Source organism: Alligator sinensis, unplaced genomic scaffold (assembly GCF_000455745.1).
Source record: "Alligator sinensis unplaced genomic scaffold, ASM45574v1 scaffold917_1, whole genome shotgun sequence".
NCBI classification, from domain to species: Eukaryota; Metazoa; Chordata; order Crocodylia; family Alligatoridae; genus Alligator; species Alligator sinensis.
Window position 1 is genome coordinate 3,078,497 of NW_005841988.1, and position 16,094 is coordinate 3,094,590.

Sequence of the window (16,094 nt, forward strand, 5' to 3'; positions counted from 1 at the left end):
CCTTAATTTTTCTGTTACTACAAACTTTAACCCTTTTTATTCCTCCCTCCCCCCTTCCTCTGAATATTTCTCCCCAAATTTGTCATACCCTTCTTTGTTCCAATAAGTCAGTCACCATGTCTTGGTTGAGAAAGCAATTGTACTGGTGAGGTGTTCCACCTGCAGCCCCAATATCTTGAACAGTACCTTCTCCGCAAAATCATTCAGTTCATTGTTGATCCCTCCTGCACCCCATCACTGGTTAACATTGCCTTTATCTGTAGTCTCCACTCCACTCTCTTCCGTATCTTTTTGCCATGCCATTCCCAGTATGCCAACCTTTTCTTGTGCTCCCAACAATCCTTCTCCAGCTTCTCCCACTCTTCTGTGCCTGTTATCCCTTGGGCCTCTTTGCTACTGCCTCTGTTGTGGTCTTTGCTGTTGCTCCTGCCTTCACCTTCTTTCTCCCCACTTTTCCTCTGTCTCCAGACTTTTGTTTCTGCTCTTCATTTCATTTTCCAGCTCCTGGTTATCAGCCACTACTGCCATTGTTTTGGGCTTTGGGTTTCACTCCTCCACTCCTGCCACCCTGACACTCTGTCAATCTCTTTCTCTGCCTTTAAGGCTCTCTGTTGATCACTTGATTTTAGCCAAAAGGCTGAGATGCTGATGGCAACCTACTTTTTTTTTTTTAAGAAATTTTTCATGTTCCAAGCCAAATCAAGTCCAAATCCATGGGTCAGTCCAGAACCATAAGTGGCCCTAAAACTGGCAAACATCCTCCACCGCCACTAGGGACTTCAGATATTTCCAAAGTCATCCTATGTGCAGTCCCAAGCCTGGAGGCTTGGGGTTCGGATGCCCCCAAGTTTCGCCTGCCCTCAGCCATATGGCCACAGGAAAAAGCTAGGGAGAAGCCTCCCATTTCCATAAAATGGGTATTAAGCCCCAACACCTCAGCAGATACTAAACCATTCCAGAAATAAAGAAAACTGCAGAAAAATACAGAAAGATATGGAAAACTGCCTTCTTGGACCCAGATGCATGGTGTTTCTCCAGGTACCACAGGGATAGGTCAGTGCAGCCTATCTAAATAAGCTATATAGTGCCCATTATGCTCAGTCCCCCCCAGCGCTGACTCTTTTTTCAAGTCATGGTGAGCCATCCCATTGAATTCATTTTTACTTCCTCTTCACTCACATAGCTGAGCTGCACCTTTCTTTCCCATTTATAATGATTTCCAGGTAACGTATCTTCTGCCCTCATCTCCGTCATTCATTCATCCATATGGATTCCTCAAAATGCTCTGCCACTATCCTACTTCTCCAGGTTCAGGAAAGACTCCATTCATGCTTAAACAATTCCTCCATGGCTCAGTTATTCACTCAGCTGCTGTTGTAGGTAAACAAAGGATACCTGAGACAACTCATCTATTCAGGGCATGATAGTAATGGAACACAGCCTTCTCAGCTGTGCTCTTAACTGCTCTTCTGAAATGGAGCGGTTGTATGCTCTCCCCTTCCTGGTGTGCTACTGATAATGGCATATATACAGGAGCACTGCAGCCTAGCCCTGTCAGCAGGGTAGGTGCTCATGGCCTTGATGGACACTGGCACTAGCTCTGCATGAGTGACCCTCAATTTCTAGCCTAACATTCAAGGTAGGGCCTTGATTGTGTTTAGTTCAAGAGCTTAAATCTTGATTTGAAGAACTGAAGAGATTGTCTTAGCCATGTTTCTCTGGTTAGGATTTTTCTAAATAAGGTATCTTCCAGGATCAAAATATTAGAATTGTGGACTTTATCATAAACCCCTAGATTGGGAGTAATGGTGACAGAAAGTGCTGTAGCCATCTCTGACCAGAGGCCTGTGAAGTATAGCAAGGAAGTAGCAGACAGAGCCTAGAATTAAGCTTCCCATATAAGAAACAGGGACATTCAAACCTAGTCCTCCAGCCAGAGACCCACCAACCCAGGTTCAGTCTTCCCTCATTTATAGTAGGAAGTAGCTGTTCTGATTTCCTTACAAAGAGCAAGCAGCTGCCAATACCTGACACAGCCCTTTATCTAGTTCAGGAAGAAAAGAGTAAGGATCCCCCTAGAGTCATAGATGGATTAATGCACAGGCCTGTGGGGCCTGGCCCTAGGGTCCCTGCCAATCAGGGGCCCTAGATGCCTGAGTTCCCTGAGGAAATGGTGGGTTTCCCCTTGCAGGTAGGCAGCATTCTAGCCTACAAGGGGTCCTGCTTGGGGCTGCCAGGGGTGGGACACAGGGCACACCATGTGCAGGTGCGTGGCTGCATGCATGCATATGGCCTGGAACACAGCCAGGCAGCATGGAGAGCAGCCGCCTGCAGGTCAGTGTATGGGAGAGAAAGGGAGTGTGTGAGGGGGCATAGATTGAGGCCCCCGTGGTGAGGGATGGAGTGGGGCAGGGGCAGGGGCTGGGGACTGCCTAGCCAGGGCAGTGCGTGGGACCCCGGGTCAGGGCAGGAAGTGAGTCAGAGCCATGGGCAGCTCCCTGCTGCTGCATGTATCCCCAAAGGAAGGCATGGGGGGTGTGCCCCACTAGATTTGTGTGTGGGGTGGATATGAGCTGCTCACTGTGGGCTCAGAGCTTTCCAGCCTGCTGCCTTTGCCCTGGGGCCCTGCTTCCACTCCACCTTCCCTGCCCTCCCGGCAGCAGTGGGGGCAGCGAGTTGTGCCCCCAACTGCTGGGTGGGCAGGGGGTGTTTGGCCAGTGTGGGGCTCCCAGGACAAAGGCAGCAAGGCAAAGAGCCCTGAGCCCACAGCAGGCAGCCTGCATCTGCCCTTGCCCCACTTGGTTCTGCTCTGCTTTGGCTGTGGCAGGGCAGGGCGGAGCGGGGCAGGGTGGGGAGCAAGGAGGAGAGGTGGGCATGTGTCACCCCACTCCCAGCCTGGCTGGGTCCACCCAGCCTCCCCTGTGGAGTCACATTGCCTTTGGCAGTGGCAGCACCAGGAGGGGAAGGGGACCCTGCCCCTGCTCCTTCTGATTAAATCTGATTAAATCTTAAGCCACCACTGACTAAAGTTACCTGGGTACTGACCCAAGGAGATGGCAGAGTCAGCCAGGAGTACAGCAATTCCTAGATTCTTCAAGAATGTCCCCTGCTGCAGCCTTGCCAGGCTTATACTCTGGTAACCAGGACATGTCCTGTAAATAGATGAACCATATTCGAAAAGTGTGCAAGTTGGGACATTAAGTGACTTTCATGAAATTGCCATACTTCTAAACCATTAGCCTTAATAGTTATACAGATGGTTCTAGTTTTGCTGCTGGGTTGAGTGACATGCACTCAATGGGGAAAAGCAAATAGATTTCTACTAATTCCTTTTTAAAAATAATATCAGGTGCTGCTAGTAACAGGAGCCAGGTTTTGGAAATACTTCTCTGCAGAGTGACATGCACAGGTAATTTCAGCTGGTGATTTATGTAGGTGTTTGGGAATTAAAGTTGCTTCTCATTTCTAAACTGCTTTGTCCTCAAAGCAGTGACTTGATGATTTAACCCCCTTTTTATTTAACTCTTATTTAGGAGACTGCACGGACCTCTCACAAAAATGGATTTTACAGTGTTTACATAGAGGATGAAAAAGGCATTGAAGTAATTTATAAGATATATGTCAGAAAGGTTTATAAAAGCAATACAGTCAGTGACTAAATACATTATATTGGAGAGCCTACTTAAAGCAAGCAATTCAAGCCAGCTAAGCTTTTGTGTTACTGGAAGTTGTTTATTATGGCAAAAGTTAAAGCTATGTAAATACGATCTAGATGGCAATTAATAACTGGTCTGTTTCCTACCTTGAATGCTCCTGAAACTCTGTACAAGAGTTGCTTCACTGTTGGAAGAGTCACTGGTCGCTGGTGGGTTTAGAAGATGGTAGACTAACTTCATGTAGTGGTGAGGCTTAGTTCTGAGCGGTATAAATAACTTATTGATGTGCAGCATTTCCAGGATGGCCTTGCTTAACTGTTTATCCGTTCCCCAAATAAGATGGCATTTCCCTGTCCCTGGGAAGTGAGAACAAAACATCAATAGCAGTCCACAGATGAGTCCCAAACACAGAGGAACAGTGCTCATGCTGGGTTACTGTGTGAACAAAGTTTTCAGGGGAAAAAGGAGAATGTAGCCTTTTGTGGACTCCTTGTGCTTGTCTTCTAGCAATAGATGCAGAGGGGTAATAATGTTCAGCCAGAAAACTGCAGTTCATTAGTTGCAAGGACTTGATGCCATTGGCACTGTCCTGAAAACTACTGGTAAACAGAAAGCTCTGGAAGATTTGTTCAAAGGATGTGTATTTTCTATGTATGCATTTCCTCTCTCTCTCTCCCTGATTTTCTGGTGGGACAAAAACATTTTGTTAGGAAGAAGCATAGAATTTTTTTTCTTTCTGTTTTTAAAATACAGTTTTGTTCATTTAGATTAAGTGACCAGTTGTTATGGAAACGGAAGTCCCTCAATCAATTCACAGACTGTTTGTGGCAATGGTAGCACTAATGCATGCTTTCCCACACTCCCTGCACGAATGACATTGACCTTGACTTGGGGAGACCACCTGCTGCACACAGAAGAGGTGGTTTATTCTGTATTCCATCTCAGTCCCATATCTTTAGTGAGCACAAGCTGCCAATTGTCCAACATCCTTCCAGAATATTGTGCATTGATTTTGTTTGTGTAACGGCTACCAACTGAGGGTCAGAACCTCAGAGCACTCAACCCATTTCACCTTGAACTACAGTGGGGACTTGAATTATAGTCACAAAACTAAAAGGTCCTTGACTTATCCCTAGAGCCAAGTAGATCTCCATTTGCCCTGTTTTCATTTCACTGCAACATAACTTTTTGCTCAGGCATAGTTTGGAAGCACAGAACTTTGAACAATAAAACAGGCTTCAAAATGGCAGATGTGTCATTAATCCATAGGCATTTGACTGCATTTCTCACACCCTGAATTTAAAATATAATGGAGGTTTTTAAAATGCGTAATCTGTTTTCACTATTTATGATGCGTGTTTACAAAAAAGAAAATCTATGTCCAGACCTAAGGACATATCCAGGTACCAGAGCAGAGTTTGGTATTTTTTTTTTAACTTTTTCTATTTAAAATGATTTGTTAAAGGATATTTTTAAATGCCATTTAAAAATTATTCAATATACCTTACCAAAATATTTTTTAAACTAAATAGTAATGAATAATTCCAGAAACAAAATAAAGCATTAGGAAATTAACTCCTGGTCTGTGACACACACAACAACAGCTCTTTGTATATTATACACCTGAAATTTGAATGTTGAGAAACTTTGAGCTGTTTTGATTAGACATGACACAATACATTTCTGTCCCTTGACTAGATTAATATAATTTAGAATCAGGTGTCTCATGCAAATGGTTGCATCTGCAAGATTACTATTTCCTTTTCATGCATATTCTGTAATATTGATTTAAAATGGGCTATTTATGTGATTGTACTTGATAAGATCTTAGCTGCAAGCATATTTGCATATTGCTTACTTCACTTGTTTTTCCTTGTGAAAAACCATCACAGGAGAGAAGAGAATAAAATTAGAAGTTATATGGTTAAAAATTCAGATTCAATATCAGCATTTTTAGGTACTTGCCAATTTCTACTCAGTAACTATTTTACTGCTATTAAATAAGGTCAGATACTTGCAAATTGTGTGACTTTTTGTGAGGACTTTGTACTTCCTCCTAGGTGTAGCCAATGTTGAGTTCTTCAATACAGATTTCAAAAACTGGCACTAGCACAGTGATTTAAAAGTGTCTTTAGTATAACAAAGTAGTTGGAGAAAGCATGAAGAATGAGAGGGAGGGAGGTAGAGAGAGAGGTTAGTAAATTATACAGCTGTCCTGATCCGGGTAGAATAGGATTGCCATCTGTCACCGGCATTGAAAACAAAAATATTCAAACTCCTCCAGATTTAAGGACTTCAAATCTCTTTCCAAGGTTTGTGACTTGTGACAATCTCTAATGCAAATATTTGTTTTTCTCATGTCACCGGCGGTCAATTGTGATCTTTGAAATAACGTCTGTTGGAAATTCTGGAATTTGTACAATTTACATTCAGATAGACTCTTACATGTAAAACAATAATATTTATCAGCTAACTGAAGGATTTCAAGTGACGCTTATTTCTGATACATTCACTAGATCACACAAGACTATTTACAATAATAGCATTGATTAACATTTGTACTAAGCACAAATGGTTGGCATTTCTTTCCAATTGGAGCATCTACCTAGCAAGGTCTGGATATGTGCACACCATCATATACCACTCTGGTTGATTGTTTTCCCCCTTCTGCAATAAGCCTGAAAAGAAGAGCCACCTTTGTCCATTCTTTCTTTCACTGAGACTAACATCTACTTAACTAAACACAATGACTGGAGAAGGAGTTAAGGAATAGAGAGACAGGCAGAGAGAGAGAGAGAGAGAGAGAGAGAGAGAAATTCCAAAACGATAAGCTGTCCTGATCCAGGGATCTGTCAGTAAAATTAAGAAGAAAAATCTAAACTCCTCTAAATCTGAGAAATTTAAATCCGTAGGTTTTGTCCCCACAGTTCTTTCCTTTTTAGAAGGCTTCTCATATCTTGCTTGCTTTTGGAATAATTACAACATCCCCTTAAGTTTTCTCCAAATATTATACTCCATTTTAATACTGTACTTGGAGAATATCTAAATCTGGGAACATACTGAGCTTGGAACTCTCCTCTCTCTCAATTACAGGACAAGACATGACAGTAATATCTGCCTAAAAGATTCATAAACTTAGTTTGATTGTAGGACATGGAGTCCTGAAAAACTGTGTTTAAATGTTAAGTCTTTAGCAAAGAAATAAAGATCAGAGAGGAAAACAATGCAGCAGACTCCTAAATAAAAATGACATTTCACAGAAAAGAATGATTCAACTTTCCAGGGAACAGTGATGGCCAGCAGGACACTTCCTTGTCCTTATCAATGCAAACAACAAAGGAGGACTTTGAAATCCCACAAGAAAAAGAGGTTTGTTCTGTACATGAATTAATTGAAAATGGGAATTCTAAATGCTGTGGGAGTTCTCTCTCAGGGTATGAAAGAAGTGGCTGCAGCCTTAACAAGATTAGCTGAAGTTGGGAAATGTGCAATGTGATTGAGGATAATGTTCTGATAATTGGAGACGCAGTTAGAGGACTGAAACCAGAATATTCCAGGTCACAGAGAAATGTTGACATAGAAAACAGCAACCACAAGAATAATGATAACATTACTGGAATGAAAAATGTGTCTGTGGCAAAAGGTTCAGAGACTAAGGTCCAGTACAAATTCCATTAAATGCTCCAAAGAAAAATCCTGCTTACTTCAATATATTGGATCTCTCCCCTTGATTCTGCAAGCTCCCCTCTTGTGAATCTTTTATTGTCTACTTGCCTTCATCTTGAGGGAGTATGGGGGTGGGAAATAGGTAGAAAACAGTTGCAAGCTCATGTAAACAATAGCATAGGAACAACAACATTCAATGTGGGGGCAAGATGGGGTAGAAGATACTAGAAGGTTTATGAACTGAGAGAACCATAGACAAGGTACAAAGACACAGATGCATGAATGTAGGAGAAAGTTGAAAGCATACAGTTTTGTATACTTGAGAGATGGGCCTGACATCATAGAAAAGTAGGGCTGGAAGGGATCCTCCTGAGGTCATCTAATCCTGTTCAAGGCAGGATCATCCCTGACTGAGCAATCCCAGCCAAATGGGGACCTCGATCTAGTCCCCACCCCTTCCCTCCCCTATGGACTGACCTGCTAGGCTGGTGTGTGTGTGCATGCATGTGGGCACTCAGCCCCACACTCCAGCTTCAGATTGACTCCAAGAGGCTCTGAGATCTACTGGTGGATCAAGATCCACTGGTCTACTGTAACCCCAGATCTTTCTCTGCAGTACTGCAGCCTAACTAGTCATTCTCAAGTCTGTATTTGTGCATGCAATTATTCTGTCCCAATTGGGGGACTCTGTACTTGTGCTTGTTGATTGATTTCACCTGGTTGATTGTGTACCATTTTTCTAGTCTATCCAGGTCATTCTGGATTTTAGCCCTACCCTTCAGAGTCTCTGCAGTTCCACTCAACTTGGTCTCATCCATAAATTTGCAAAGTGTGCACTCAATTCCATCACTGAAATCATTAATGAAGATGTTAAACGATAACAGACCCAAGCCAGATGCTTAGGGAAGCCCACTTGATACTGTCTCCCAACTAGACATTGAACTGTTGCTGATTACTCACTGAGCTTGTTGATCCAATCAGTTTTGTATCCAGGGTTGCCTGTAGATGTGCAGGATGCCTACTTCAATCCACTGTAATTGCAGTGCATCAGAGCAGACTAGATTTATCTTATGTATTTAGCATCCTTGTGCTTCAAAATGGTGGCAGGGCACTTTAAAGCTTGTTGAATGAGCTTTAATTAAAGCACCTCTGCTGCCATTTTGAAGCATGGGATGCTGAATACACAAGACACTGAGGGCACTTTAATTAGAGCAGCTCCCAAGAGCTGCTCTAATTAAAAGCATCCCCCCTCCCCCTACCCCTGGAGCACATGTAAAGATGCCTCATGTTACAGTACTGTATTTCCTTAGTTTGTTAATGAGAATGTTGTGGGAGACTATCAAAAACCTTGCTAAGGTCAAGGTATATCGCATCCACTACTCTCCCCACAGCCACAGAGCCTGTCACCTTATCATAGAAGAAAGCCAGGTTGGTCAGGCAAGACTTGCTTTTGGTGAATCCATGCTAGCTGTTCCTGATCACCTTGTTCTCCCAAGTATTTCCAAAAGATTCCTTGGGGACCTGCTCTATCTTTTCAGGTATCAAAGTCACTGTAACTGGTCTGCAATTCCCCAGAACCTCCTTCTTCCTTTTCTTAAAGATGAACACTATATTTGCCCTTGTCCAATCATCTGGGACCTTACCTGACCTCTACGGGTGCATCCACACATGCAGGCACGTGCGCTTACAGTAGCTCAAATAGAAGTGGTGCAAATTTGAGATGGGGCTTTTTGCCTCAGCACACGTGCCCAGACATGCACTTTGGTGTGGTGCAAATTGTGCCACTCAGGGCAAAATAACCCTGCCTGGTTCCTTCCGGATCTGCAACCAGGGGCAGCTACAGCCCAGGGCCAGAATGCGTGCTGGCCACAGCAATATAAAAACCTGCCCTAGCAAGCAGCTCAGGGCTACTTGCCCTCAGGCAATTCTGGGAGGAAGTTGGCCATGCCCCTTCCTGTCTCAGGAACTTCTGGGGAGAGGATGGCCAGGCCCCTTCCTGCCTCTGGCTACTTCTAGCTGCTGGCTTGTTTTCAGAGCTTTTGTGGGTAAGTTGGCCACACCCCTCCTGCCCTGGGCTGCTGCTGCCCTCCCCATGTGGGGAGTCCTCTGCTGCATGCCGCTGCACCCCCCCCTTGGGAAGGAGCCCATTGCACTGCACTGCACCCCAGCATCACACCCCAGCTTCTGCACCCCCGTTCCAGCCTGCTGCCCAGCCTACCACCAAGCCACGGTCAAGGGACAGTCTGGGGAGGAAGCTTGCACTGCCTGTGGGGCCCTCCCCCAACATCACTGCCGGAGCCTAGAGGTTTCTTGCCTGCCACAGCTGCCTTGGCAGGCTACCCCTTGCCTTCACCTTCATGTTCACCTGAAGCACATCCTGAGTGGCGGAACTGGATGGCTACTACCACCACTGCTGTTGCTGCTACTGCTACCATCTGTTCTGCTGCTGCCCACTCTCAGGAAAGAGGGAGAGTCCCTGCTGCACCACCTTGTACCACTCAACACCACACCTGCACTGGATTACTCCCTAATTGACTGATTGCTCCTGCACTCCACCACAGCTGCCTCATTGCATCTGATCCTGCCTTGTTTCCTGCCTATTGCTCTGCTGCTAAGTGCCTGGCTGGAGGGCTGAGGGGCTCCTGGACTGATCTTCAACAAACAAAGTCCCTCCACCACTCCAGAAATCTTTTACATCTGCCTCAGCAGCCTTCCCTGTGTGTTTTTTTGCCTTTGTGTGGTAAGTCCTGTGGTCCACTCCCTCTCCCCTAGTATTTGTTGTATGGCTAAGTAAGCCAGTTCAAGTCTCCCCAGCCCTTGTTTGTGTGTTTCCCCTCCCCCACATTCCCCAAGCATTGCCCTCCAAATTTTTTTTCCTGTGGGGCTGTAGCTCAGTGAGCTTCAGCACCCTTCTCCCCCCCGCTTACTTTCCCCACAACCCCAGCCCGCTCCTATTAGATTCACCAGCCCCAATGTATATTTTAGTTTTCTTCATTTCCCTCATGCGAAGCAATGGCAGGGCAGGAACATTCTGGGAGTGGGGGTAGATGCCCTTACAGAGCTTTCTGAAGCCCCCACTATGGGGGCAGATCCCAGCCAAGCCCCCAAGGGAATGCATGCCCCTGCAGCCCTCACCCTGGAGGCAGAGTCCAAATGACCTCCTTCAGGGGTGGAGAAGCCTGAGACCTCTGCTGTGGGGACAGGGAGCCAGCAGGGCCAGGGGTTCTCCCCTGGCCAGGCCCCTCTCAGAGGGATTCCCAAGCCCCCTTCCCCACAATCAGAGACTAAAGGCGAGGGCAACGGGAAGGGTTCCTCTTCCACCTCCTCCACAGCTGGGGGTGGGAAGGGCAAGGGCCCCACCCCCAAGCCTAGACTACCAGTGCCTGAAGGGACCAGGTGCATCACACCAACCAGCACACCTACTCAGCCTGTCCCTGACCCTAGTCCCGGCCCCACCAATGCAACCCCCCAGCAGGGGAACTGCAGCTATGCATAGGTGGGTGCAGGGTGACCCACAGCCATGGGGCCTGGACCCTGCACCACTGGCCCTTCCAGCTTGGGCTGTGGTGCCTACTTTCTGTCATATTGAATGAAATAGTTTGAATGTTTGTAAAGGTTGCCCATTAGCCAGTTTCAGGAAGAAGATAGGATCTATCTCCTTATCTAGCTCGTTGTTTCGGAGCTACGTGCAAAATGTCCTGACTTCGCCTAAAACCTTAATCTAAATTGTACCTTTAGAAGTTTTTTACAAAGAAAGTAAATGTCCTAAATTCCGAGACATCAAAGCCTCCGAGCCCAAATTTGGGAGTTATGACAAGTTGAGTAGGAGGAGCCCACTGACGTCAGCTCGCTCAATAAAATGTGTAACTTCCTGTCCCAATTTGGAGGTGACTTCACTTGCAGAACAACGAAGGAAGAATCGCAAGTATAAGTTCAGATTAGATTGATCGCCTAATCAAGCCTCTCCGTGAACACGAATCTCTTAGTTCACGCTGAAGCCGCGGAGCGCCCGAAAGGGACTGAAGGAAGGGGACGTAGTCCTATCACTGGTGAGCCCAGCTCATTGAATCGTATTGCTGAGGCCAGCCTATTGAACCGTACTACTGAGGCCAACCCATTAAATCGTACTACTGAGGAATGAAACCATATTTTGGTATTTGGCTTCTCGGAATTCTAGGATTGTAAGTATATTATGAAAAATAATAGTATTGATTCAAATTTAACTTTTAGTTGTAATTGTAGTTGTTTTTGTAACACTAATTCTTATAGCATTGTTTGGGAAGGAAGTGCATTCGGAGCATTGTTTCTGAGATATGTAGTTATTGTGTTTTTAATGTTTGTGGTGTTTCTTAAAGCTAAGCAGTGTTATATACGTAGCAAAGAGTTTTAAAATAAAATTGTGTTGTATAAATTAAGTGTGTAATCATTGTGAAATCGTGCAATCAGCTAACTACTCTCCCAGCCAGTGCATCAAAACGAATCAGTAAATTGTGTGGGATTTTCTCTATTCCATAACCAACTAGAGACACTTTCCAGCACTCACCTGCAGGCATGGGATGAAATGCCAACTGCCCAAGTGGGAGAACCTCCTTTTTGAAAACTGGATGCAGGCCCTGGCTTAGGTAGTGGGCCCCCCCAAGATTGTGGTGGTCTCCTGCCTGCATGGCAAGGGGATCTTTTTCCTTGCCTCGGAGGCCACCGCACAAAAGGTGGTGGGGAGGGGGCTTGTGGTGGAAGGTGAGTATGTCCCCCTTGAGCCCCTAGAAGAGCTGGAGACCAGAGGGGTCTGAGGCCAACCCAAAGGAAGGTCTGGCAGTGGTGCTCCCACCTCTGACAGTCTGGGGGAGATGGGGGCCCTGGGGTTCACCCTGGTGATTCCTGAGTAGGGAGGTTCCCTTTCCCAGAACCCTGAGGCAGACACTGAAGCCACTGAGGCCTGATGGGTCTCTTCCCTCCTCCTCCCAGAAAAACCTCACTTCCAGTCTGCCCCATGGTCCTGCGCAGACCCCCCAGGGCTCCATCTCTACCCTACCATCTTGTGAAGGAGCTCCACCCCCACTTCTATCCCAAGGAGCTGCAGAGTTCTCCCAATCCCAACCAGAGTCTGGGGTCTTAGTGGACCTGGGGTTCAGGTGGTGTTTAAGGAGCCCTCTGAGCCCCAGAACCAGGGAGAGGATGCCTGAGAACCAGCAGGCTCCATGGAGCCTGCAGACCTCTTGGTCCTGGCAGTCCCCAGGGGTGAGCTACTTGCATTTCTTGACTGCGACTACACATGCCAGTCCGCCAGCAAGGTACAGTTTACCTTGGACCACTGGGGAGATTTTGACAGTGTCCTCACCACTGCAAGGCCACAGGTTGGGTAAGGCAAGGGGCCCAAAAGCTGCAATTCCTGGATCTATAGGTGGGCCTGCAGTTTCATAGATGCCCTCTATACTTATGGGAGGGTGCTGCATGAGCCGGTACCCCACACTGGGTGTTGAGATGCGCGAAGCCCTGATGAACCATCCACTCCATTCCCCCAGATCATGACCCTCAAAATGTCCACAGCTGCAGGAAGGGTCTCCAGAGATGCCAAGTGCTCTCCTTCCTTCAGGAGGCGAGGTAACTCATGGTATTCTTGAAGGAGACTCTGACGACTCCAGCCAATGAACCTAATTGGCAGCTGTAGTGGGGAGACAGTGACTTTTTTAGTCACCTCTTAGCTGCCTCTTGTGGGGTGGCCACCTTGTTCTCCCCTGGCCTGCAGCCAGAAGTTCTCCAAGACACTGAGGTGGTGCTGGACCACCTGCTGCACCTCCAGGTCTAAGTGCTGGGGCTGGTCCTGAACCTTCTGAATGTATATGCCCCTGTGAGGGACCCGGAGTTGGCAGATTTTTGTGCCAGGTGGCCACTTACATTGGCACCCTCAAACCTTGCAAGTGCCTGGTCCTTGATGGGGACTTTAACATCACCCTAGATGTATGAGACTGGTTTGGCAGGGAGTGGAGCCAGGCTGCCATGGGTGTCCTTGGGGAGATCCTGGTGGAGGTCTGGCATGCCTGCCACCCTACCAACCCCCTTGCCTTCACCTATGTGAGGGTGGGGGAGGAGCAGGGATGCCACTCCTGGTTGGACTGGGTTTATATTTCTCTGCTGCACTTTGCCTGGGCCCATTCTGGCATCTGGCCAACCCCTTTCAGCGATCACCACCTTGTCTGGGTGTCCTGGGCATCTGGGGTTGGCCTACTGGAATTTCAGTGCCAGCCTGCTGGAGGATGTAGGCTTCAGTAGACCTTCTGGGAGTTCTGGCTGGCCTGGTGGTAGCAATGGACAGCTTTTCCCTTGGCTCAGAGACGGTGGGATGTGGGGAAGGTGCACATCTGGCTCTTTTGCCGCAGCTACACTCTGGGGCACACCCGGCAGAGTGAAGTGATCTGGGAGCAGCTTGAGCGGGAAGTGCTGGAGCTGGACAGGTGCCCACCTGACCAACCTGTCCCTCTGTAGAGAGTGTTGGGACAACCACTTCATGCTCTGGACAACCACTGCACTCATGGTGCATTTGTCCACTTGCATGTCCAACTCCTTCAGGTGATGAACTGCGGCTCCCACTCCTATGCTCTGGAGAGGAGTTGGGGGGGGGGGGTGTCAAGAAGTACATCACCTACCTTTTGGCAGATGACAGAACCCCCCTCATGGATCCAGGTGAGATGCACTGGAGTGTGCAGGTCTTCTATGAAGAACTCTTCACCCTGGATCTGACCAATGCCGAAGCCTGTCAGGCCCTGTGGGAGTGACTCCCGCAGGTCAGTGTGGGTGACTGGGACTGGCTAGAGGCTCCTCTCGCTCTGGCTGAGTTTTTGGTCACTCTCTGTCTGATGCCTGGCAACAAGGTGTGAGGCATCAACAGGCTGACCACAGAATTCTACCGGGCCTTCTGGGACGTCCTCAGCCCAGACTTTGTTGTGGTCTGGGCTGAATTCAAGGGAAGTGGGGAACTCCCTCTATCATGCCAGAGGGCTGTGCTGACCCTTTTGCCAAAGAAGGGGGATCCCCATGACCTGAGGAACTCCGTCAGCAGTGCTGCTTGCCCCACTAGTCTGGCTTTGTGCTGGAGCAGGACATGCAGCTCCGGTGTAAAGTCAGAGTAGTGAGCCATGCCATGTGCTGCTGGCTCTGCTGTGGCTGCCACGTACCACCAGCTCCGCTGCTGCTGCACACTGTTGGTTCTGTGCTACAGCCACTTGCCACCTCTACCCCCAGCTCACCACCCCCCAGCCCCACACAGGTGGCTATGCCCTGGGCCCCACACACCCATAGGGACAGCTCTGGGACTGCCACATGCCTGCTTCCCCACCCAGCGACCTTGGCGCTGGCAGCAGCAGGCATGCAGGGCTGTGTGGGGCTGCACCTCTGCTGCAGGCACAGTGGGCAATAATGCGGCACTGTGTGACCCAGGCTCGATAGATGCTGAATGGACCCAGCCTGGTCTGACCTATCCAAGCCTGTGTAGTAACAGGCTGGGCCAGGTCTATTCAGCATGTATGGACCCCGGGTCACACAGCATGAGTATGATTATTGCATGGAAGTGCACTCACACAGCACTGCGTCACTGCCCACTGTGCCTGCAGCAGAGCCACAGCCATGCTGCCTGCTGGCATTGCGAGGGCTGGGTGAGGGGACAGACATGTGGCAGCCCCCACTTGCCCCTCCACATACCTACCCACTGGGACATTCCCCCCCACCACCACTCCCCATGGCCCCTGACATCCTCCCCCTGACACTCCCTGACATCCCCCTAACTTACATTTGACAGTGCTGGGGGCAGCAGGAGCACCACAGAGATGCTCTGGCCAGAAACCAGAGCGTTTCTTTTGGAGGACTGACTCCTGGGTTGCCTCCAGGCACAGTCTGGAACGGTGCCTTACCCTGCTTTTCTGTGGAGCAGGGTTTTTGGGGGGTTTTTTGACCCCTGGATATCCAAGGGTCTAATTTTGCCCCTGCACTGCACACTTGCAGCACAGGGAACATTTTTTTCCATTCCCACATGTGCCTCTTGCAGCATCTCAAAGGGCTTTGAGACACTGTAAGACACACGTGTGCTCATGTGGATGTGCCCTACAAGTCCTTCAAGAGACTAGTCAAGGGCTCTGGAATGATCTCAGCCAATTCCTTCGGTACCCTAGAGTGTATCTCATCTGGCCCTGCCTCTAAGTAATCCCTAAGCTGTTCTTCTAGTACTCTCAACTGCTTGTCTCCTTCCCTGTTTTTGCTGCCAAGTGCACTCATCATCTGGCAAGTGGCAACTGACCTTATTTGTGAAGACGAGAGTAAAAAAAAAAAAAAAAAAATTAAATGCTTCAGCCTTCCCTAGATTGTGTTCTGCATTCTGTAAGGGACCGATGGTTTCTTTGGCCTTCCTATTACATTTGACATTTTTGTAGAATCTCTTTTTATCGACTTCTGTGTCCTTTGCCAGTTGCCTCTCAAATTGTGCCTTGGCCTTTCTAAATTTTTCCCTTCACTTCCATGCAATACTCATACTCTTCTGTAGTACTATGACCAAGTTTTTACCTTTTGTAGGTTTCCTTTTTGAGTTTCAGCTCACTGAAGAGATTGCTATCTGGCCAGCCCGGCCTCCTGTTGCACCTCCCATTCTTCTATCACATTGAGATAGCTTGCTCCTGCCCCCTAATACAACCTTCTTAAAGTACCGCCAGCATCCCTGGACTCCTTTTCCTTTTACTTTTGCGTCCCAGGGGGTCCTGTCCAACTGTTCCCTGAATTTGTTAAAGT

The 16,094-nt window shown here is 47.7% G+C and overlaps 1 pseudogene; it reads right to left on the reverse strand.

Moving 5' to 3' along the window:
- LOC102380399 overlaps nucleotides 1–4,037 on the reverse strand; it is a 26,776-nt pseudogene extending 22,739 nt beyond the window's left edge.
- Between the last annotated feature and the right edge of the window lie 12,057 nt (nucleotides 4,038–16,094).